Source organism: Megalops cyprinoides, chromosome 23, assembly GCF_013368585.1.
Source record: "Megalops cyprinoides isolate fMegCyp1 chromosome 23, fMegCyp1.pri, whole genome shotgun sequence".
Taxonomy (NCBI): domain Eukaryota; kingdom Metazoa; phylum Chordata; class Actinopteri; order Elopiformes; family Megalopidae; genus Megalops; species Megalops cyprinoides.
Genome location: NC_050605.1, coordinates 15110141 through 15135162, shown reverse-complemented (window position 1 = coordinate 15135162; position 25022 = coordinate 15110141). Strand labels below are relative to the sequence as shown.

At 41.4% G+C, this 25022-nt stretch overlaps 1 protein-coding gene across 3 annotated transcripts in view; it reads left to right on the top strand.

The window, feature by feature from the left end:
* Positions 1 to 25022, top strand: part of LOC118770060 (chemokine-like protein TAFA-5) — an 82756-nt gene that overhangs the window by 14464 nt on the left and 43270 nt on the right. The window contains exon 1 of one of the 3 annotated variants that reach the window (XR_005004535.1): positions 14842 to 15121. The exons of the other annotated variants lie outside the window; for them this stretch is intronic. The gene's annotated coding sequence lies outside the window, so the exon portion shown is untranslated. Of the gene's footprint in view, positions 1 to 14841; positions 15122 to 25022 lie in introns of those variants that run through there. 3 annotated transcript variants of the gene reach the window in all.

Below are 25022 nucleotides of genomic sequence, written 5' to 3'. Positions count from 1 at the left end.
GTGTGTGTGTGTGTGTGTGTCTATGCATGTGTCTGCACATGTATATCCATAGATGCTCATCCATTTATGTGTGTGTGAGAATGTGTACAGCAGGGGAGGGCGCTACTCACTGACCTGCCCACCGTGTCCTGTGGATAGGACTACATTGATTCTACATGCGCACAACATTGTCTAGCCCCTCTGTAGAACTATAGCTATACTCCAGGGTATTACCCTGGGGACTCCATTCAAACTCAGTGACGCCCAATCCTTACGGCAGACAGTTCCCCTGAGCGTGGCAGAACTCAATGCCACATTCTAATCCTCTTTTCCTCAGCATTCTAAACGATTTCCAGAGCTCTATATAAATCACACACATTTAAACGCATTATATTCAGAGACTTCTGGCATCCACAGTGCCTCAAGACTAATGTGTCTAGTCATGCAGTTTAAATATCTGCTGTAACTCCCATTGCAGAAATCACCTGCTGTCAAAGGCAGATTCCCTCTGATCCCATTTGCATTGAAAGCAAATTCGCATTTTGTCCAATTATTATCTTCACGCTCATTCTAACCTTACTTTCCCAATTCTAGAATTGTTCTCTGCCTGTTTGTACTTTTTTGGCGTGTGTGTGTGTGTGTGTGTGTGCACGCGTGTCAGTGGTGGTTGTGGGGGGTGGGTTGGCTTCCATTGACAGCATCTCTGTGTGCTTTGCATAGTGATGGGAAACAGGTATAATTTCTCTGCAGAATTTTGAATAAGTTTGACCTCTGGGCAGTGAAATTCATAACATGCCCTATCTATTATTGGTGCCTCATTGAGGCACCCTGTGGTGATTCTTCAATGTGTTTTTGGCAAAGACATTTGCAGTGGTCAGTAGATTTTACTGCAGTCTAAAAAATGTTTTACCAGTTCATTATTACTGTGATTATCTGTCATATTTCAGCAGATACTCAATTTCTAATTGCTTGGTCTCTGGCTGTTGGTTAGCTGAAGTAAATTTTCTGTTGTTTAATAAGAAGGAAAGCTGTTTACAAGAAATACTTCTGGCATAATGTTTTGTATAGGACTATGTGCTGCTATATATTGATGTTTTGTATTGCTTGAATGCGGTATACAATGGAGAGAAAAAAGTCCTCATCATCACTGTCTGCATGGTTGTTGTTCGGTGAAATAAATGCATTCACTTTGGAAGGATGAGAAATGATCCTCGGTGTATTTCAGATGTATTTAACGCTTTTCATTTTTCCTGCAAGAGTTGAGAGGGATTTTGCTTGTGCCGAGTGATTGACTTTCCTGTCTTGGCTGTCAATCTCCACCTTGATGACTGTCACATTACTTTGCTGAGGGCAGTGTACAGCTTTGATATCAAAACCGCCGCAGCAAATTCCTCTGAAGCATTGAACCGCTTCTCTTTCAGCACTGTGTGGGATGAACACCCTTGTGAGTCAGGCGTTTTCTTCAGAACCACTTGATTTTTTACATCTGCTTAGCAAAACAGTGCAAAAATGTGCTGAATGAGGTGATGTTTGCCTCACCATTCTTCAAAGCGCAGCCTAACCTTCAAACTGTTTTCCCTGTCTGAGAGAGCTGCTGATGACAAGCCTAATTCAAACTCATGCGCGGCGTTGCAAGAACGTTGCGAGAGCATTATGAGAATGTCGAGCTTGGATGTTAGTTTGTGTCATTTCGGGACACTACAGTTGAAATGTGAACAAAAAAAAAACCTCTGGGAAGGTTGTTCTGGGGGAATTGAGGCAAACTATTGTTTTATAAACTTGGAACGTATCAAAGACTATGGCAGCTGCAACTAACAAATCCCAATCCGATTGGAGATCAAAGAGGGCTCCGCAGCGTGCCTTCAAATGCCACCGAAACCAGCAACTGTCTGTTCTGAAACAGAAATTGAACAGAAATAGAGCTCGGCATTGCAAACCAAAGTGGCTATTGGTCTGTCCTTAAGCATTACTACAGGAATGCAAATGGATATGTGCTGAAAAGCAATCTTAGTTTTTAGCTTCAGTGTGGGTAATACTCAGTATTTTTTGTATCAGTTAAATTTTTTTGTTTGTTTGTGTATCGACAACTAGATGAATTCAATTTTAGTTTGACAAGATTGAACATTACAAGCCTGGCAAAGTGGTCCTGCACCTCTTTGATGTGGCAGGTTTGTTCCTTTACAGGGAACAGGGAGGGTGGTGGTGGTGGTGGGGGGGGGGGGGGGGGTGTTGTGCGATCCTCTCTCTGTGAGATCTCTGATTGGCCGGCCCAGGAAGCACCTGGCACTGTGCTGATAAAGGACAGCTTCAATCTCCCAGTATGCAACTGGCATTGTGTTGATAAAGAAGAGGCTGGATCTCCCAGCATGCCGAGCAGCCAAGGCAAGTGCATGTTTGATGGCGCTGGGTAAATATCATGTGGCAGCCTGGTCTGGGTGCAGGCTGCACAGCCTTTATGTACCCTGTCAGCTGTCCAAGCTCTTTCTGAAGATGCTGCTGAACCCCCCCACCCCCCCACCCCACTCACCCATACCCCCTGCCCAATCCAAATTAGACCTAGGCAGTTGATTACAGGGTCTCTGTGGCTTGAGCGGAGGAAGGGCTCGGGACTTCTTATCAAATCCTTCAGCACATCCGGATCTGTCACAGAAACTTCATCAAAGTCACTCCGCCCGCCATTTGATTGTCATCTGTTCCATCAGCTCGGTTCTCGCGGCCTTGCAGGAGCGCTGGTGCGGGAGTTATTTCTCATCGATTACCTTTCCAGGCCCCTGGCCAGTCTTCACTCTCCCGGCTGCTGCAAAGTCACCGCTGCTGCACAGCCCTTCTCATTTTGTGTAGGCCTGGAGGGTGAAGCGTTGCAGGGTGTTCTGCTGGCCACATCCTTTTCCCTCATAATCAGGCCTACCAAATAAAACAGTCAGGCAGTAGCCAAGGTCAAACTGGCATTCACCCTCAGTATACACTTATCTGTCAGTGACATCAGCACACGGTTCAATGTGTAGTTTTGGCATCCACCTGGTGTATTTGGCATAGACACACTGCTCCGAGTTTGACTGGAAGTGATGAAGGGCCATTTATGAATGCAATCAGGCTTACTCAAGACAAATTTGAATATGGAAAGAAATGCACTTGAGATTGCAGCATTCTTATTTTTACTTGTACGTTTGTATCGTGTCCATGATCCTGGGAAGGTCAGGGCACATGGGTTGGGTCTGCTATTTCTGTCCTTTCTCTACAGCTCCGCTTACTGTTTGATGGAACTTAGTCAAGGATGAACCGCACTACACAGCAATTGAGGGTGTCAACCCAACCACGACCTTGCTGTGACATCGTTTCAACATGCTAACACTGCAAAAACACTGAAGGCACGCTGTAAGGTTTCTGTGCGTTGCTTGGCCTGTACCTGTAACCCAAATGCTGAGCCACAGGAATGATATGTTAAGAACACACTAATTCCGCAATCCAGGCAAGCCCCCGAAAAATGTGCGTAACTATTCGTGAAAGCCGCAAATTAGTCTGGACTGCCCGCACGAAACCGGATTTACTTAAATTACAAGACTTTGTAGGTTTCATTCGGATAATTCCAGTCATCAATCAGAGGGGCTTGGAGACGCCTGAGGCAGTGGCACTGCGCAGATTAGAACACGGATTTCTTTCCTTTCCTCTCGGTCCTCGAGGCTCTTCCCCGTCATTCAGGCGAACGCGAGATTCCTCTCGACTAATGGCACATAACCGGCATGTGGCTTTCACTGGGAGGTGCGGCCGCCGGCCGAGCGCACCTGTCCAAGCGGTGCGTCAGTTACGCACTGGAGGAGCCCTCTGTATCCGCCTCGAGGTCACCTCGGCGACAGCGGCCCCTCCACAAAGCCACGGGGGTGATCCGACAGATCACTTCCGGCCCCTCAAGCACGACTTCTCCGGAGAGAGGAGGGGGTTTGGGCGGGGGGTTTAGTTGGGGGGGAGGCGGCTGCCAGGCGGCTGTGTTTGCAGCACAGATGGAGCTGCCACTTTGTCCCACCGCAGAGCGCCTGCCAGCCAGCATGCCGACCGAGGTGGGGAGGGTGGGGGTAGGCGGGGTGGGGGACGGGGATAGGGGTGCTGTGGATTGAGGTACAAATCTGCATACAAATGTGCTTTTAAAAAGGCAATTTACACATCACCACGGTTTGTTTACCTTTTATACATTACTGCTCATAAATACGTAAATCAATAAGTTTATGAAAAAAATGCACAGTTGCATATTTGAGGCAGAAAGGCTCTGTGCTGAATATGTAAATTGAAGCCGTTCTGTGAGACATTAAGCATAGCCCCCGAACCATTTCAATTCTGTTTCAAATGCAAACGTCTGACTTATCAGAGGCCCTGGTGGCTTGATAACACAGCTCTGAGCATTATCACTGCCAGTTCCTTGGCTTGAATGGACCCTGTGTCAAAAGCATTTGATGGCGTTAAGCAAAGTGGCTGAAAGATGCCATTAAAGACACACCATGCACACAGTCTGTCCTTTCAGTCTGCCCCAGATGAGAGGAATTTGCATGCGTGCCCTTGGACGACCAGAGCGATGTCTATCATGGGGGAAAGAGATATAGCTGGTTGAGGAAAAGTGATGAATGTGTTCAGGTTTGTTTTGTATGTGGCAAACAGCTGACATAATGCAAAAACATGCTGATGACCTTGGAAACCCTGACATTCTATGCATTTAGCAACACAAATGATGGTTTGTGTAAAAAACCATTTATAGTCATTTGCTGTCATCCAGACGTGAGAGATCCCAAGCGAGAGTGAGTTCATCACACACTTCTCTCATTAGGGAATGGGCAGGCTATATGTGTAACCATGAACAACTCCAGACAGATGTGTCTTTATGATGTCAGTTATGATATCAGTGAGGCAGGATCATTTCCATAAGCACCCAGCAACTAAAGCCATTAGTGTGAATGTCATTTTTTCTGTTGGAAAACAACACAAAAAATTACGAACAACAAGCTGTCAAGGCAAATTGTCATAGGCATGATTTAGTAGAGATATTTTGAACATTCAGTTATGTTTGAGGAAAAGAAGTCCAAGAAGATGTATGTAACCACAGAATTACGCCTGATATTTGAATTCAGTGGGCCATATTGCAATGGGCTGAGGTATAGATACTAAAGCATATTAGAATGAGAGAATTCATCCAGAAGGATGCCATACACTTCCTAAAAAACACATCAACAGTACATAAAAAATGTAAGAAAAAAATTTCAGACTAAAATATGAATCTCAAAAACAGATCTGACTGAGCATACAACTATTCAAAGTAACTGGGAGCATTGCTTGTGGAAGAGAGAGACGTGTAGCAATGTCCTGTGTATTTCAGAAGGCACACTATAGACCTCAGGTACAGTAATTACCGGATGAAAGGGGGGATCTGTGTGACAAAGTAAGCCGATGTTGTGTGGAGCAAACAAGCCTCATTAGTCTGGAACCTGTACCCAGCTGTACCCTGTTCACATTATTCAGTGCATTTATTTCCTCTGCAGACAGCCTTATGCAGGCAGGCCTACAACACGTTCACCTTTAAGGAGATCTATATATTTACAAAAACCCCGGTATCTTGCTAAACTGGACAACAGCAATGCCCCGCCTAGGATTTGAATGTGCAACCTCCTGGGTCCAGAATCCACCGTAAGATTTGTGGGTGGAGAAGCCAACCTTAGATGTTTCAGATAACAGTTTGGAAGGTTGTGAATGTGAAGAAAAGAGAAAACAACACCTTTTTTTAAGAGTTTGACATGATAGTTAGAGCTTGACATGACTCAGATATGTGGCATTGATGCTGCTGCTATTTGCGGGACCCTGCCAATAAGAATGCACGTCTGTGCAGCAAATCTCCATGGAGGTGGCTTAGGGTTGGCGCAACATGAAATAAGTCTCCCCCCGATAGACAGGGACAGTAAACAGGTGAATAATGAAACACAGCAGGGAATGAGCACACAGGTGACATATAGCTGCAGACCTTAATAATCAGTCATCTGATAATTAGAATCCAGGGTGAAGAATTGCAGACCTTGATGACACAGAAAAAAGACTTAATGATGGAACTTCCTCTTTGCTCTCATTTTCAGCAGATGTACCAAAACAGGGTCTCTCAATTTAAACATCGATTTATTTATTGAAATTCGAATAAGTTTCACATTCTGTAAAAAAAATCACCCCGGTGTGTTCCTATGGAGATAAATAAGGTGAAAGGCTAAACAGCTAAACAGGTTGGTCAGGGTCGTGGCACACAGGCCTAGCTGAACATCGGTGACCCATTTTGACCACCAATATACATGTAACTGTAGCACATATGCTGGTGGAGATTACCTTGTTATCAGATCAATTTCAGGTATTTTTTTTCTTCACTTTTCTGCTAAAGGCTGAGGGTACCTCTGCCAGATACATTTCTCATGATGGCTTATCGCTTGCAGTAAAAGCCTGACAGGTTAAATTGAAGGCTACATGTTTATAGAAAAATTGAAACTGAGTGACGCGAGTACCAGTGCAATACCAGCTGTCAATCACACAGCCGTGGTTATGGAGTTACCGAGAGCATCGTGCCCCCGTCTCATACGTCTGCAAAATTACACATCGCAAGATTATTTAAATATGCTATCAAGCTACCCTGTTTTCTCAGCAGGTGAATCACTCCTTTTTATGCTTTTCAGTGTCAAACAATGAAGCAGGATATTACGGATTTGAGCATTTTCTTTAAAAAAGTCAATTAAGCCATAGAATCATACAGTAATGTTGAGTATTAGCCCTGTCTAAATGCTTTGTCTGCACAGAATTACCCATTGACCTCATTTAATCAATGTGAAATACAGATAGCAAATACTGAGATCTTAGCCAGTTTTTTGTATACAGAAACATGTCAGATATTGGAATGCATTCAAACTGCTGCATTGACTGATCTATAGGTAGGCATGCCTTCATCACACTTGATATTTTTGTGTTAAGATAAAAGTATAGCTTTTTCCTGTTATGTCATTTTTATTTCACCAGGGCCATGAATAAATACCATACTCATAAATTATATTTGAAATGGAACTGCTCCAGGTTCCCTCTAGGCCATGCCAACCTTCTGATATTCTTTCTGGAAATATTTTTTCTCCTCCGTTTCAACACTGTCAATATTGAAAACCTGACACTTTACATTCTAGAGCCAAATGTCCGTCTCAGCTAAAAATTTATATAACTTAATCCATTTTTTTCTGATTGTGGGAATTTTGCATAGTCTTGTGCATATTTGATTGGTTATGGAGTTTTGGAGTTCTCAAGGCTTTCTCTATCCACTGTAATGGCAATGTCATGCATTATTGCTTGTACACTTGACTCAAGGTAAGCCTGCATAGCACTAACACATAACATTTACATTTACATTTATTCATTTAGCAGACGCTTTTATCCAAAGCGACTTACATAGGTTACAGTTCTTTACAATGTTATCCATTTATACAGCTGGATATTTACTGAGGCAATTGTGGGTTAAGTACCTTGCCCAAGGGTACAGCAGCAGTGTCCCAGCGGGGATCGAACCGGCAACCTTTTGGTTACGAGTCCTGCTCCTTAACCACTATGCTACACTGCCGCCCACATAAGTCTTTATCACAGAGAGGCACAGCATTGTGTTATCATGCTGATCAGTGACTTGTTTTCTACCCCTTGCATTCTCTGATTTGCATATTGATATGTTCCTTTCCATTGCACTTACATGTCTGCTATTCTTATACTCCCCCATTTTCACTGTGCTGTCATTGTCTCCATTAAGTGCTCTTTGTTCTGTGAGGAAGGCTGTGTTGATTGGAGAACTAGGAATTGCAGTAAATGTACCTGTATGGCTGCATGTTTTAAATGGTCATCTCAGTAATGTGGTGTGTCTAAAGGAGCTTATGTTAATTACCAATATCAGATGACAGCATTCTCTCTCAACGTGCTGTAGTTTTGGGCGTGGTCTGAGCACAGCCTTACACTTGGGTGAGGTGTGGTTTCTGTCTGGTCAAAGTACAGGCGTGGTCAAGTATCCTCATCACCTTATTGCCAGGTGTGAGGTAAATTGAAGCTGAAATAGTACCGGTTCAGAGTAATCAACTGAGGATGAAAAATCTGCCATTTTGCTTAAAACAAAAAATGCACAAAACTGCATCCACTGATAGTATCTGTTGATGTAATTATTCATCTTGCCCTGGATTTAGCACATTAAATTTCAGTGTCCTGAAACAATGCAGTTTACTGAGACAAAGTTTAAAGTTACTGGTAATTATATTTTTCCTTCCTTTTTTTTCCCTCAAGGGATCTTTCAATATTACCTATTAATCATGTTGATATCTTTGCAGTGTCCTAGTGTTTGCTTTTATGTGAAGACTATTTAGATCTGAAGGTTTAATCATTCCATGACAAACCTAGACCAACTGAACCACTTAGTTATTTGTCTTTCTCCATTCTGTCTTTCTATGTTGTTAGTTGCTGAAAGCCTGTTTCAAGAAGAAAAAGTTTCCCTCGAAAATCACAAAAATATTTCTGAAAAGCGTGCCTGAATCATGCATTGAAATTAAATCAACCATTAATCGAAGATTCCAACCCTTGGTCTGCAATGAGCGAGTGGAAATATGTATTTATTCAATTAGCCATACATAGCCTTAGGAAAGTGCTATGACTAAAACAGGAATTTATTTATTCCCATCCTAATTGTATCCAACTTTATCCAAATATTTTAGTGAATAAATTATTGTAATAATTTAAGAATTATTACAATAATTCTTAAAAGAATAAAGATGTAATGTAATAATGTAATGTCTTGTTATTGTAATTATTATTATTTGCAATAATCAATAATACTATTAGCAAGAAGATGAAGAATGATTATAAGCTTATATAAGAGGACAACACAGGAATTCAAATGAAAATGGCTTTGGAGATGTCAGTATCAGCTGTACACAGTGGGCTTTCAGGAACTTGAGTAAATTAATTACCCAAGGATTATTTAAAACCAGGGCTTCAGATGTGGACTTGGTGCCTAACAATTGTTCCCTTGGCTTCTGTTTTTAATAAGTATGGGTTTATTTTATTTCATTTTAAACGCATGAAAAGAAAGGAACCTGCAAATGTGCTGGCATGACAACAAGCATGTTTTGAAGGCCAGAACGGACTACTGAATGCTAGGATCTCTTGGCTGAGTTGATTTCATGTTCGTTTTTGTTCTTGTTTCCTCTGTGATGCACTGACTTTTCTGTTGGACTGCCTCGCACTGTAAATGATGTTGAAATCTGTGCATGCAAGGACCATATGCAGTAGTCAGTTTTAGCACGTTATCATCATTATCCGTTTTGACGTAGTCACCTGGGTATCATTAACTGTACTGAATGAATAGGGTGATTAACCAGCATCTCATGCAGAAGAACCTCTTCATATCCTGCCGTAGAATATACTGAGCTTTGTTTTTCCTGTGCCTTGGAATAATACACCTGTTTGTGCTGTCCACTTCTTTGTACATTTTGCCATTGTTTCCTTGTGGAATAAGAAATTATCCCTCTCCTTGAACAAGCAGCCATCTCTCAAAAGCTTTGAACAATTTAATGTTCTTACTTGCTGCAAGAACTCAACACCTTCACAAATCTTCTGGGTGATAAACAAAGTGTTTTATTCTAGACAATGTGGTAATTAGCATTCTTTTACAAACAAATTGCGGGGCATGCTTTTTTCATGGCCTGAGTGCACTCTTAAAAGCATCCTTTTCAGGAGTGCAAACAGTAAAATCCTCCACGCACTTCAATGGCGTCATCTACATGTGTATATCTTCACAGATTTAGCTGCACAGAAGAAAAGCGTGTAATACAGACAGATATATTAAACACATAGAAGAATAAAAAAGACAATGTGTGACCTTTCCAGCATTTATTTTCGATACAAAACAATAACATAACAAGGCATTAATGCTGTAAAACTTTGTAATAATGTTTAATGCTAAATGGAATCATTGAAATGTGTAGCATTGAAAATGTGCCAGATCAGAACATATTTTAACAGTTTTTAGCAGGTATACCACTGCATGTGCGTTCAGCTACTCTGAATAAAGGAAACTGTATCTTCTATTGGCTACAGTACTTTATGCCACATCTCCACTAAATCTGACTGCTTAGCATGTTTATTATTATTATTATTATTATTATTATTACTATTTACATTTTTAAATCTGAAAGTGGTCTTTTTTCTTTTTTCTGCTGCTAGTGTTGGATAGACCAGATAAAATGCTATCTTTCTGAAATCAAAGATAAAACAAAACTATATTTACTTTACATGTATTTATGTTGACTTTACACATCTGATTACTACTGTAATTACACATTTTTTAAATCCATATATTCACTAGTATAATCAGTGCCCCAGATTAGCCAGGTGAAGCAATCAATGAATAACTGAACTTCAGATTATACAGGCTATCCAGGCAATACACAGATTCAGGGTACACAATTCACAGAATGCAATACCAACAATATAGAAACTCTTTGTTACCCTGGGACACTGTTGGCCAAAAACACAAACCCTGAAATATTCAGCATTTGTAGTTTTGACATGAGCGGTCTTGTCAAAACATCAATGTTCTCCATCATTTCAGTTTCATGTACTGAAAAGGGGAAACCACTTCTCTGCCACTTAAGCATGGAAGGTGGAGTTCAATGTAGGAAGATATACATACTGTGTAACGCTGGCTACATAGACTACACAAAGCTCTGTCATTTCTGAAATGTTACCATCAGCATAAAAATGCTCAATGTTTTTTTTTATTACTAGAGGACATAGTGGGCCTCTATGTCCTGTTTCCATAGAAACATTAAATCATGGATGAAATGAAGGAATCTTTAATCATGTGAGACCAAATCAAATCACACTGTTGAGAGTTTACCTTGCATGTTTCTGACCAAAAGAGGAATAATTTTATCTTTTTATTGCATCTCTTTTTTGAAATTCATGAAAAAAATGTGTGTAAAAAAAAGTCAGTGTAACCCTTGAGTATTTCATAATGAATATCCCAGTGTCCCTAAAGATAAAATGTCTTAACAGACCTCTGAGTAATGGTTTTGATAAGAATGCTGAATATTTACATTTTGACATAAATGACAATCATACAAGAGTATCTGTTCATGACACCATACTGCTTTTCCATGATTCTATAGAATAAAGTGTTTTACTAAAATGCACAGAACTCTCTGGGATTGTACAAGCCCATGACACATGTCCACTGGTGAAAGCAGATTCAAATGCCTATCAGTGCTGCCATGCACTGTACCCAACCACTTTCTTCCGTTCCCACATTTCCCCAGCATCCAATCGCAATTCCAATCCAAAGGCAATTGCATCACCACAACAATTCCAATTCAAGTGTGCACATGGCACCCTGCGCTGAAGAGCAAATTACAAAGCACAACAGCGTTGCACTTGCTCCATGCTCCAATGAACTGTGGTGGACCTAAATAATGGATAATGGATTTGGATGTGTCTTATATTTTCAAAGGTCACATGCTTCATACGAAAACCAAGAGTACACAGATGTGAATATAAAACGTAGCGGAAGAAATGAAAGAAATTTTTAAAGTATGTTACTCGAAAATACTGTGGTTAGATTTAACTTCTTAAATAACTCATCACGATGCACTTTCTGATGTTACGGCATTGGTTTAAGCTGGGAGAGAAACCAAGCTGCTTGTAAACGGTCCACATTTCTGTGGTGGAGGCTTAGAGTGTTAAATTCCACGTATGTACGCTCTGTGCAGTTCTTAAAAATGCTCTGCAACTGACAGCCTTGCCACTGTTTGTAGCCCCAGTTTGTATTGGGCTTCTTTGAGTCCTTGCGTCAGTTATGGATAGGGGAAAAGTTGAGACTAGTGACTGGCATTCTTCTCCCTTCTCCTTGGCGCTACCTTTCAGTTCCTCGAAGTGCCAAATACAATGAAAGCCAATGTGTGCTAGAGTGTGTGGATGTTACTCTTTGCGGGCTCCCCCTTCCCTATAAATAACATAACAGGGCTGCTTAATGGCGCCAGGGGTTTGCAATATTTAACATGAGCTGCACCCTCCCCCTGCCCCACACAGACACTTCCTGGACAGATCTCCGTTAATTGCCGCCCCCTTGATTGATGGATCACGGTGTGAAGAGGTTCTCGGCGCAAGGTTCGGCTACGCCAGATGAATGAAACACGGGCCCTCCCACCGTAAACACCTCCTCCGCACCGATAATTAATAGAAAATTAGCCGCGGCTGATGGAAGGTGGAAACAACTTTAATTGTTTGGTTTTGCTGGATTTGTGGAGTCAACCTCTCTCTGTCGGAGACTTGCTTTATTACTTTATTTTGAGATAGTTACCTCGGAGTAATATTTATGAGCACAGTGAGCAATGCCTTGACAGGGCCAGTGGGTTTGCAAGATGCCCCAAAATTTGTTTTACAATAATGTTTTGTAATATTCACTTATTCATGTGTAGTTTTACGTATTTGTTTGTACAATTTCCCAGCTGTCCTCACATAGGTTTTAGGTAATAGTCCATCAGCTTCTGATAAACACTTGAGACAGTAAGTGATTCAAGTTACTATCCAATTAATGACTCCAAATCAGTAATCAAATATGTAATAGAACGGTTTCTGATAAATGAAGTATAGCAAACTCTGCACATGGCTACCCTCTTGTCATTACGGCATTATTTTCATTTGAGTTAACATTCTGTTACCTGTTGAAAAACTGTAACACACTGTCTGTTCTGACAGACTGGTATCTCTGAACTACATCCTCGATTTCAGTTGCTGCCACAGACCAAAGTGTCTGACCCCTGTTGAATGTTATTGTTTATTCCTGTTGGCTGTTTCCAGTATAGGTGTCTTGTTCAGCATCTACATTTATGCCACAAGAATTGTCCCATCTTGTGAATCAGGTTTCTGTACTTTTGATGCAATGTGGTTGCAATTTTGCCATAGCTCTGCAGTAACAATGTTAACAGAGATGTTAGCTGCTATGTTTCTTCTCGATAGATTGTTTGCTCAGTTTTTTCATAAAATTTCAAAACTACCTAAAATGTGTACAGACTTTTAGATATCATCAGTGTAAGGTATGATGAATAACACATAGACAATCTCAAGAATGCCACTCAGTTCAAAATAAAGGAGATAAGGTAGAGTATTTGGATAACTGTACACACTCTCCAGGTTTTTCCTTAATATAACTCTTCTTACCTTTAAACTAAAACCAAAATAAAGTAATAATAATAATTTAAAAATGCAAGAATTGTTATGCACAAGGCTACTTTTGACATATCCATTGCTTGATTAATAAAAGGTAGCACACGGTACCAGAATGTCTTGCCTTGCAAGCACATATATGAGATTTTAACTGCACTTGTGAGACCAACCACCCATGTATAGTCTGAGTATATTCAATATGTAACTGTAAAGTATGTATGCATGTAAAACTACTGTATATGTTTGTGCCAATGTAAATGTGCCATCTTGCAGTACATATTGTATCTGTTTGATCTGTTTTGAGTGTGGGTTTTGGGCTTCATTATGTCCAATAGTGAAACTTTTTATTATATTAATATACATTTATAAATATCCATTAGAAGGGCAATGTAATTGGTTACCTGTACTGGCACACATGCAACACAGCGGGTGAATCACAGCTCCAACAAAATATTACTGTGTGCTATTTGTGCGATAAGATTAACCACACCAGAGACTGTAATAGAGGAGGACGAGTTTTAAAGCTTGCAGAAAATTAAGTTAACCGGCTCATGAGTTAAGATACTGTAAAATATAGCTACAGCACATGCTATGACACCATTGTAGCGTTGCCTGTCTCAGTAGCAAACAAAAATATACTGTATACGAGTTGTAGCTGGCGGGGATTGAAGAGATACTAGAATGCCATTTCGTCTTACATAAATTTGACACTTGGCTGCTTTCTTAGATGTACAGAAGACTGTGATGGAGACAGAAGTCGTTCCTTTTAAGGAATTCTATGAAACAATTACAATCCGTTCGCTCTTAGTAGCCACAGCCCGAACCACCCGGAGAGACACATTTTGAGGAGCTATGACGTCACCAGCACAGCGGAGTGAAAGTCGCGCCTGTATCTGCGGCTTTTTAAAGAACAGGGGCAAGCCTCAAGGAGCTGGCACAGGCGGAACACCAGGGCTAGTTAAGCCGATAGAAGCTGACCATTGATTTCATGTTACTGTGGTAATTCTGAAAACCGGCAGCCTGCAAGGTACATGAAGACGAGGGGCTACAGATTTAGCGAAGAGAAGGTTAAAGACTCTTTGCGCGGTTTCATCTGGACTTCTCTGATGCCTGAAGAGAAAGGAATTTCGAGGGAAAGAAATCATTGGGAAGGAAGTCGGCAAGGATCCTTCAAGGCGGTGAGAGGTGAAACTAAAGCATAGTGATGTAGCAGCATGCAAAAAGGCATTGCGTAGTTAATGAGATAGACCCATGCGGAGAATAGCGAAACGAAACTATTTTTTTTTTTTAGAAAATCGCCAGAAAGGGGCATGGTAGCGCATCCGGCTCCTATTTTACGCCCGACATATGAATGATATGCATCGGAGAGAGTGTTGATCAGCCCGCCGAGTCACTGTGCCTGCAGCTCAAATACCGGGAACGGGGAATCTGCGGTGACCGAGCAAGCAGGTGACTGAGAAGTGGCCGTGAGAAATTCCATCACTTTGAATGATGCGACGGAGTCTCCTGAACACGGGGCTAGAATTGCGCTAATATTACAAGGAAGTTTTCACTTTTATTTTTTTAAAGTAACCGAAACCCCATTCTGTCGACTGAAATGGACGGGGTCATTCCCATTCACGGATTGTTCGTGCTGGTTGCCCCTTTTTAATTTTGAGTGCACAGAGGAAGGGGTGTTTTTGCATACCGTTTTTAGTTTTTGTTGTTTTGGTTAAGACGTCTCTGCGCTGGAACAGAATGGATTTGTCAGTGCTGTGCTGAGAACCACGGGCTGCGCTGCCCGGGTGTTCGAGTTCCCCAACGATGCAGATCCTCCGAGTCGCGTGGGCTTTCGCAGGAGCGGCAGTCTGCTGTTTTGTTATTTTTTTGATCCACTCACACTTGCTGAAAGAAGGTAATTGTGACTTAATTTGATTCATTTTGTTTCAGTACGGACGTTGCAGTGAGCTTTTACGCCGTTGTATCGTAGGCTGTCAGTTGTTTTTGCTCTTTTTTTTATTTGGACACGCACTTATTTTATTCTGTTACATTGCCGTGGACTGCATCTTCTGCGCTAGTGTGCATAATCAACAGACTTGTCGCGAGCTTTATTTGGACTTCCCCTGTCGATTCTAGAGCTGAAAATACCAAACTGAATGCCGATGCCGTAATAAACACATCCTCTGTCCGATAAAGAAGATAACATCTGAAAAATAAAACGAGTTTATTAATCTCAACAGGTAACACACTTAATTACTCCAGTAAATGCGTTTCACGCCCGACCGGTTTTAGAAGTCGCCAGTGGCCTTTGTCGTTTGCAAATAATGGTTAATTGGGATTAATCGTTTGGAGGAAATTTAAATAGAATAGATTAAAACGTAATATTAAAGCAAGGAAACCCACACTGTTGTGACAGATTAAATGATTATCAGTGCATTCTTCAATAGATGGCACTAGAGTCTTGCTGAAGGGCAACGCCGGGGTCAAACTGTAATTATTTTCTTGTTATTAGCCGCATTTCCAGTTGTCAGACGTACCCCTGGATACTATCCAAAACCGCTAGCCACAGCCACGCAGTGGCGAATCGCTGCGAATCCCGTAATTTAAGTATTATATCTACAAGTGTGCAACAGCTTTATTACTTTCACTGTTACCCAGTCTAGCCTTTCACTATGGATAAACGTGACTAAGAGCAGCATTTTATTTGTTTATGTAGTTTAAAACGTGTTCTCACGTCTTCATTAGTTTGTACTACATGAGCGAATTTTGTTACATCCCTTACGGCAAACAAATAAATAATTTATAATATTGTAATATTATTTATATTTTTTGCAAGAGATAGATTTTGCGGCAATAAGAGAGAGGGAGGGAGAGGAAGAAAAGACATTCTGGAGAATATCTGGAGATGACATTACTGTTTTATTCTTTTGTTTGTGAATTGTTAAATTCATGAAAGACAACTAAATTACATTAAATGAACGGTGAAACTAAATATTCATTTGCATAAAAGAAAACTTCCCATTTACAGTCTTTAAACAAACGTAACATAGGCCAAAGGAGGACCATGTGCGAAGGGAAAACCACTTGGCAAATAAGTAACGCATTTTTCACTTGTGTTGCTTTTTTTTACTCTTTTGTTTTTAAATAAACATATACACATAGGCAAAGAACGCTATTCTTGCTACAAAACACGATTTTCATAACTTCATTACTCACGCTGGTTCTCGTGAGGAAGGGCGAACAATCGACGTTTGTTCATGGGAGAGGGAGTGAGGGGGAGGAGGGGTGGTGGTCATTGAGAAGGCCGCTGTTGTTCCCTGCGCTGTGGTAGGCGCTGAGACGAGGGGGAATGGTAGTCGTGGCGTGTCACTTTTCCACACTTGCGGCTTTGTGTGAAAATACAGGTCAACCTGTGGCTAATCCTCTTCACCAAAATGTCCGTTCCGCGTCTCACGGTGAAAGGGAAGCAAAACTGCCGGGTGAAAAAGCCCCATTGTGAGGCGCGCTCACTCTCCCATGCTCGTTCGCATTTCATTTAGAGGGGGGGATTTCACAACTTTGTTACAAGGCTTAAAGCATCTGAATATATTTTTCCATACATTGCCAGGATATGCTTGTGTGTGTTAAATATATGTTACCTCTATCATCAACTTGAATTGCACATGCTAAAGGATTGCAGGACACGACATGTGATGCAGGGAGTCTTTTCTTGCGGAGTTACGGCTCTCTTTCTTTCCTCACTTGCCACCCACACAAACATTTAAAGGTCACACAGTAGCACCGCAGAGGTCTCCAGATCTCAGCCTATTTCTTTCAGTGTTGAATACTGCTACATATTACTTTTAAGGTTTTTCCAGCTCTTTAGAATAATATGGTGAGATTTTTGCTTCAAAGTGATTGGGAAGTACCATTTTTATCAGTTCATTACCTTGTGTCAAAGGATATGTTTTTGACAGACTGTGTGTGTGTGTGTGTGCGTGTGCGCCTTGTCAAGGTATATCCTTGTGTATTTTAGTGAAGTGCTTTGTTGTTACTGTCTTCCTCTTTAATTGTTGGCTTTGTCTGCAGTGCTTTTTGTGTATTCATATGTGGGATGTTTTCATCAGAATCAGTATGATTCACTGAATGCAGAAAAATCATTTCCTGGACGTGTGAAGGTCATAGGAAACACAACGTGCAAGTAATTCAAAGATGTGAATTCAAAGATCTGTGTTTACCACAGAGCCCTTTGAAGGCGAAAATAGAAGTTATTGTTATACTGATATAGCTTATAGTTATACTGTAAGCCAAATGTCAAATTGTCAAGCTGCTATAGGCAGCAGTGAAACACTGATCACCAGAATGCTTGGCTCAGATCCTCATTGTTTACTTGAAGGTCTATATGTAACAAAGTGACAGGTGCTAGTCTCCCAGTGAGTGGGACTGGAGGATTCAAACCTCTGGTCTGATCTGATTTTGTCTGGGGAGTGGCATTTGGTTCACAGAATCATTTTTAAAGAAAATTCTACAAGTTTTAGATTCTTGTGAAATTCTTTAATTTCAGTAGCCTCTGAAATGTGGAATCATATGCGTGGTTCAAAAATAAATCTCATACCTGTTTGCTTTGTTGTTCACATTTAGGAACAAAGTGACAAAAGGGGCTAGATTAAATACCCCTCTAAAGCATCCCCCTCAAATGAATCCAGTCGGTCTGTTCAGTGCTCTGGGAAGCTGCTGGATTGGTGGGGGTCATGGGAGTGACATATAGACCACTCTGCCACAGCTATTCGGGGCACGGTGTACTGGAAATGGGCCCAAAATCAAAGTGGGACAGTCGAGATTTTTTTTGCTGATCTCACTCTTTCTAAACAAGTGGGCAAGTCAAGACTTACATTGATCAAGAGGCCAGTCTAAAAAGATACACTTTTGGAGGTATAGGAAGCACTGGAGTGGCCTGTGGTATTGTGCTTAATGTCCTGGACTTTGGGTTTGATTCACATGCAGGGCACTGCCATTGTACGCTTGAGCAAAGCACAAATGGAGAAATATCCAACTTTGCAAATGTATAATATATAAGGTGTAGGTAAGGGAGTTTGTTAAACAAATAAATGATGTAATGTTACACAGCGAGAAGTACCATGCTAGGGAGGGGTTGTTTGCATCCGTTGCGCTGATAGCATAATTGCATCTAACGTGCTGGTGCACCGCGACACTGTAGGTAATTACCAGGCAATGGGTTGTGCGACTTGCAGATGGAGGACTTATTCACCACCACTGCGCATTCACTGCCACAGACACATTAAGCCCGCTGAAAGACGGATGTGGGAAACGTTGCTCTTGAGTAGTGCTCCAGGCATAAGAGACATGAAGATAATACTCCAGAACTGATGACACCCTTCAGTGTATGAATGCAAATCGGCTAATCGTTATTGTGCTTGAAAATCTCTTTTTTGTGCCATACTCCAACAGCTTTGGTTACTGAGGCCTTGTGTCAAGGACCATTTAAGTACAGTTTAAAAAAAAAAAAGATCTAAAATGATACCTTATTATGGGAACAAAAGGTGCGATGGCAATATTGCCACAACTGGGGAAATTAGATTAGTTAAAAGAGTCAAAGAATAAGAGTCATTATAATGAAATGCTTTGCTGAAAAATATTTTTTGAACTGTTCACACTGAAGATTGAAACGAGTAAGTGATTTATTCCGTTCACTCACTTTAATACTGTGACTATTTTGCTTAGCTGTTACGGACTAGCTGGAGCTTTAGACTTGCATAATTCTCATGTTGGTGATTATGTAGTCATGTTGAGGACACTTTGTGATGAACACCCAACTGTTGAGGGGGTGGACAACACAGGACACAAGCGTTAATGGAATCCCATGTGACCTCCTGACGTGTTGCCAGACAGATGGGTGTAGCCATGTGGCAGACTTCTGTGCCACTTTCGGAGAAACTTCACGAGCACAGCAGTTACGAGCTTGGGCCAGAGGAAGCGGGCGTGACCCAGAGTGGGCGGGGCTAGAGATAGGCAGCATGGTTTTCCTGCTGTCAGCTGATGCAAGGACGGCCTCCTCTGATCAGCGTTTCACTCCCAAGAAGGAAGTGAGTAGGTGCTTCTGCTGCATCGGCAAAGTATCAATCACTGTGGTATAAAGGGCACTTTTCAAACCTCGGTAAATGAAGATTATCTCCTGTGCTCTTCTCTCCCATCATGTTATATACAGAATCCCAAGAGAATATCTGAAATCTGCGAATTATTAGCGAGGGCTTTTTTTTCCTTTATGGAGTTTTCATCTTTAAAAACGCACTGGGTAAGGTTCTGGTTCTCTGGGATGATTCTAATGTAGGGTGAAACCCAAGGGAATTGCTTGATCGGACATAGTAAGCATTTATAAATCATGTTTTTAAGCGCCATCGGCTTCATGTGCTCTTGGTACGTGCCGTGAAACACTTTTCTGAGGATCTTCAAATGTTTTTTACTTTTGCTTTCAAATATTTTTACTGAGAGCTTTTTGATATTAATGTCACGTATTTCATGTTGAAATATGCGTGAAAAGATGATTGAAAGGTAAGCTGTGGGTGACTTTTTAGAGTACAGCCATAGATTCCCGTCAATAAATACACTTTCATCTCGCTAGTCTGAGCAGAATGAGGTAACGTTATCAAGATGTCTGCTGGTTTGATGATAATAACGTTAAACAAATACAGAGACTTAGGAAAACTATTTCAGCTTCCATTTTAACATAAGGGGCTTACCCAAACATCTCCTCAGGGCTACAGTGGATTGTGCGGAGGCCTGTATGTTTGTTTGTAGAGCCGAATAATAGAGATATTAATGTTCCTAACAGGACAGCACTGGCCTTTGCCTCAGCCATCAGCAAGTGCCTAAAGCAATTTAAAAATGATTGCCATTTCTCTGTCACAGTCTGAACCAAAACAAGGTGCTTCTCATTGCTGGAGTCCGTGCGCCGTACGTCGTATGATTGTTATTCTTATTTTCAATTTAGAAAGAATTAAAAGAAAATGGCATTTAATGAATATCGTATAACAGTGAATGTCACTTTCTCTTACTCTCTCATCCTTGAATAAATTGCATGCCGGTTACAATTTAATCCTGACCGGGTGCAATTGGAAATAAGCATCCAACGCCATAGAAGGGGGGAGGGAAAAAAAAAAAGGAAAAGCAATATAACACTCTAACGCCGACCCTCATTTACTTGTATAATTTCATTATTTGTTGTAATGGTTGGATTTTATTATGCCCGAGATGCTTGAAATACAATAAAGCAGCAAGGCGCCATTTGTTCCCCCAGGTTTCTGTCCGGTTCTGAGCTTTTTCGCTGAATGCAAATGAAGTAAAAGGTGGTCCTGCCGTCTTTTCACTGCCGTGACTAAAAAAAATCACATGCTGTATAAATGTGCTCTTTACAACCCAGCGTAATCATTTGTCCAATCAAATGCCACAGCGGCAGAAACGGCATAAGAAAGGGGACAACATTTGTGCCGGGACTGGGCAGTGGGTGCCCCTTAATAAGGTACGTGGTTACTAGGAGGAATATCACATGCCCAGAGTGCATGCGTAGTGGCAGGTCTCTGGCAGGTCTCCTCTGTCTTTCTATTGCCTTTCTCTTTGTCCTTTGTGCAAGGTCTACCTCAGTCAGGAAAAGAAAAAAAGGCACACCTTTGTAAATTAAAAAAATTGTATCTGAAATTGCACAGAATAGTTGTTAATGAATTAGACACAATTTTTTCCTTCTAGGTTATCTTAAAATGGTGTGGCAGGGGTTTTGAGGATACTGTTTGGAGCATGTCTGGGGAGGTTTCCTTATTCTCTTCAAGGTCAGTGAAAGTACCTGCAGATCTGGTTGCAGGCAGTAGTGGGCTGACATTTCGCCGCCCACCTGGTTGTCAGCCCATTAAGGCAATTAATTTTCACTGCAGCACTCATTTGTGGATTGTCATTTATAACTACCTTTACAATTACGGATACATGAGGTTTCACGGTTCTTCACTAACTACAGAGAAGAAGACCGCCGCCTGACTGTAATTCTAATGGACAATGACATGCTTTAATGACTACACTTTTTATGCAGGTAGCTAAAAACTACATTTCTGCACCTAGCCACTCAGGCTGATGATTCACTGCTGATGAGGTAAGCAAGTAAATTACCCAGCATTCCTTCTGTCAGACACCTGCAGGACCTCTCACACACACCTGGGTGCAGGTGGAGTGAGCCCACATATAAATATTAGTGCTTCAACACCTTCTTGTTGGCTTCAGATTCAGATACGATTCCTCTTACCATATTTGTACGCATCAGTTTCCTGACTATAAGCATATTCACAGATTATAGATATATGTATGGAGAGAGAAGGAAAGAGAAAGGGATATACCACTGTCACACACCATATGTGTGTGTGTGTGTGTGTATATGTATATATGTATGTAAAATATATAACATGGTCATATTTTAATAACAAAATTTATACAGGAAATGAAGTATATGCCATGCTTGCAAATTTGCTCTGCTGAGCAGACAATAAATTATTCCTTGTGTGCTACATGAGACCTGGAATAATATCATGCCCACAGAATTAGACTTCCAAGATGCAGGAGCCAAAGTGCCTTTGCTTAAATGGAACTTGAAAGGGAGGGGGGTGGGGGGGGGAGTTGGTCTGTCCAAAGCTGTGTACCTCAAGGCTGCGTTCTCACCCACCAGCCCGGCTCGGCGCACTGAGGTCACTGTGTAAACACATACTTCCACCTCCTCTGTGTATTCTTATTAGTCTTAATTTAGATTCATCTTCATTTAAACCAACATTGCACAAGGACTAAAGGAGAATCTGTAAAAAGTGTGTCACACAGGATGTCCCCGATAACAGAAAAATTAATTTAATTAACACTCATTAGCTTAAGTACCTCAAAAGAGAATATCAGAAGCACAAGGTGTTTTTGCTGGAAAAAGGAATAGTCCTGGAAATAAACCTGGAAAGTAAGAATGACTGTTCTCGCTATCCACACTTTGCCACCAATGTGGGTCACCTTGTGGGTCTTGTGACTGCGGCGCAAAACTGGTGTTGTATGTGTTCAAGTTGCCTGAACATGTGTTGGAAAAAGTACTGTGTTGTTAGTCAAAAAATAATAGATACAGTGGCACATGCTATTGTGTGGCTGTCATTGATCATTTCGCTCTGTCTGAAGCACTTGGCTCATCTCGTGCCTGTAACAGTGAACAAAAAGCATTGTCTGGTGGACATACGTAATCTTTCAGGTGAATGAATGGATAACATTCAGAGACAGAAGGACCCACTCTATTGATGCAGACATTCAGCCATTCTTCTCTCACTTTGAGAACTTGTCTGTCAGTCAGTAGTGGTGTGGTAAAGACAATGCTTTACATTGCATCTTTTTAATTAATTTGTGACCAGTGCATTTCAATTATACTTTATAGAGTCTCTGCTTATGCACACCTGACTTAATGCTTGCAGAGACAAAAGCTTAAATTACAAGTTCACAATGATTCAGCAATGTGGCATAGTGGTAAGGAACAGGGTTTTTAACCCAAAAGTTGAACCCAAAGTTTCTTGATAGAGCATTGTTATTGTACCTTGTTTAAGGTTGCCTCAGTGCATATTCAGCTGTATGGCTGGAGAACATGATTATTGTAAAATCTGGCTGATACAGTATCTTGAGTCAATATTGCAATATTTCTTATAGACTATTACTGCTACTAAAAAGATTATAACTTTATAACTTTAAGATTAAAAATTTGTATTAAACATCAATATTTTGTAGCCCACATTGGAGATCACCTATGTTGACATTGTGGTACTGTTTTATATAGGTTATGTATTTCTCAACCTCTGTTATGAACATGTGTACTAAATTAAAATGTAAGCTTAAGAACATTCTTAGGTAGAGCCCTCATGTGCACCCCTAACTGTTCAGTAGCTTTTGTGTTTAAAGGGACAAAAGCCTTTATAACTCATTTTGAGACAGATTGGTACATTTTAGAAAAAGTCAAGATTATTCTGATTTTTTTTTTTCACTTAAGTGCTGTTCCCAGTGCTGAGAAATTATATGAATATAGGCCCTGACCTCATAACCAGTGATGGGGAAGTGGAGCTTCAGAAATCTGTCAGCCCAGGTGTGAAGACCATTTAGGCTGATGGCTTCATTAGTCTATGGATTTTCAACTCATCACTCCAAGACTCACTGTGGAGGGAAAGGGTGAGAGTCAGTCATCCATGAAGTAATGAGCTTAAATGGGGAACACCTGGGTACAGAGTTTCATGAAGCCTCGCATACCTATTACTATTGGTAACTTCAGTGATGAAGAGGCGAAACCTTTAGGATAAATGAACTGGACAGACAGACACATATGCCGTGACACGTATGCCATCACTGTCACTGCCATGACAGCGATTGTGGATGAAGCAGAGCGGGCAGATTTGTACCTGTCTGGCGGTGGTGCTGAAGGAGTTACAAACGACTGCTAGACTTTTGCTTCTTGGAACAGTAAAAAGGGGGTTGCTATGGTGATAGTGCTTTTAAGAAAGATAATTGAAGAAGACAAAATGCAGTGTAAGTAAGTCATGCTCTCACATTAAAAAAAGGCCCTGTATCAATGTCCAGAGCTGATTTCTGTGGTTGCTCAAGTACCGGTGCTTTTTGCCTCTGTCTGTGACACTGTATGACCCTTGGCTTGCAGAACTCTTTAATTGTGTATCGACTATTCTATATAAATGGACACCTGCAGTAGGAAATTAGAAAGGCAGGTTAAGAAGATGAGCATGTGGAGAATTCAAGATTGCCATGTGGAATTCACTATGTGACACAATGTTTTATAGTCATTTGTTGACGCAGGCAAAATTACCTCAAAGGATAAAGTGTTACTGGATGATTACCGGGCTATTTGTGTACAGCGCGCTGAAGCCCAGTCTCGGAACTCTGTCTGTTTTAATAAGTGCTACCTGTAAGAGACACGCTTCTCTGGCCGCGGCAACGCAGCCCGTGAAAAAAAGGTGTCTACAGCTAGTCAGGCGTGAGGCGAGAGAACATGACAGGTGGCTGAATTTATTCCGGCCAGCGCTCTCCTGTGACTGACCCCTGAGGACCGCGTGACCTCCTGGGCAACCTTAGGGACCTCTGACAGGGATTCAGGGAAAGAGGAGCAGCAGACCATCACATGCTCAGGTCTCAGGCTGGACTGACTTGTGCCATGGTGAAAGAAGTAAGATTATAACCAGAAGGTTTCAGGTTTGCTACCTGGGGGTGGCATTACTACCCCTACTGCTGTTGTACAAAATAATGCACGGAGCACTTTCCCTTATGTGTAGAGAGCACTGCTGCAGGATGTAGTGCTTAGAACCAGATGGTTGTGGGTTTGATTCTGGGGTCAGGTATTGATGTTAAACCCCTCATGTAAGGTGCTTTATGCTGCATTTCTTGCATATTAATATCCACCTGTTTATATAGTCAGTATGCCAAACTGCAATGGTGTCAGTCACTCTGTGCTAAAATGAAGCGGTGATAGATGATCAGGGCATGAAGATGTACAGTAGCTTGAAATGGGACTGGATAATAAGGAGCAACATTGACCAATCAGGAAGGAGTATGAGGAACAGCTCCCATGGTGAGTGAGAGAGAGAGAGGAGAGAGAAGAATGAGCTAGGCTCATGGGGAGGGTATGATGGCTCTGCGATGAGGGTGAGAGAGAGCACCGGCCATGCTGACCGTAGAGGAATGGACAGATTCAGGAGAGGAGAAAGACAGAACTGACTGCCTGTGGAAGACAGAGGGGGGGTGCGGGAGGAGAAAAAAACGCAGCCGGT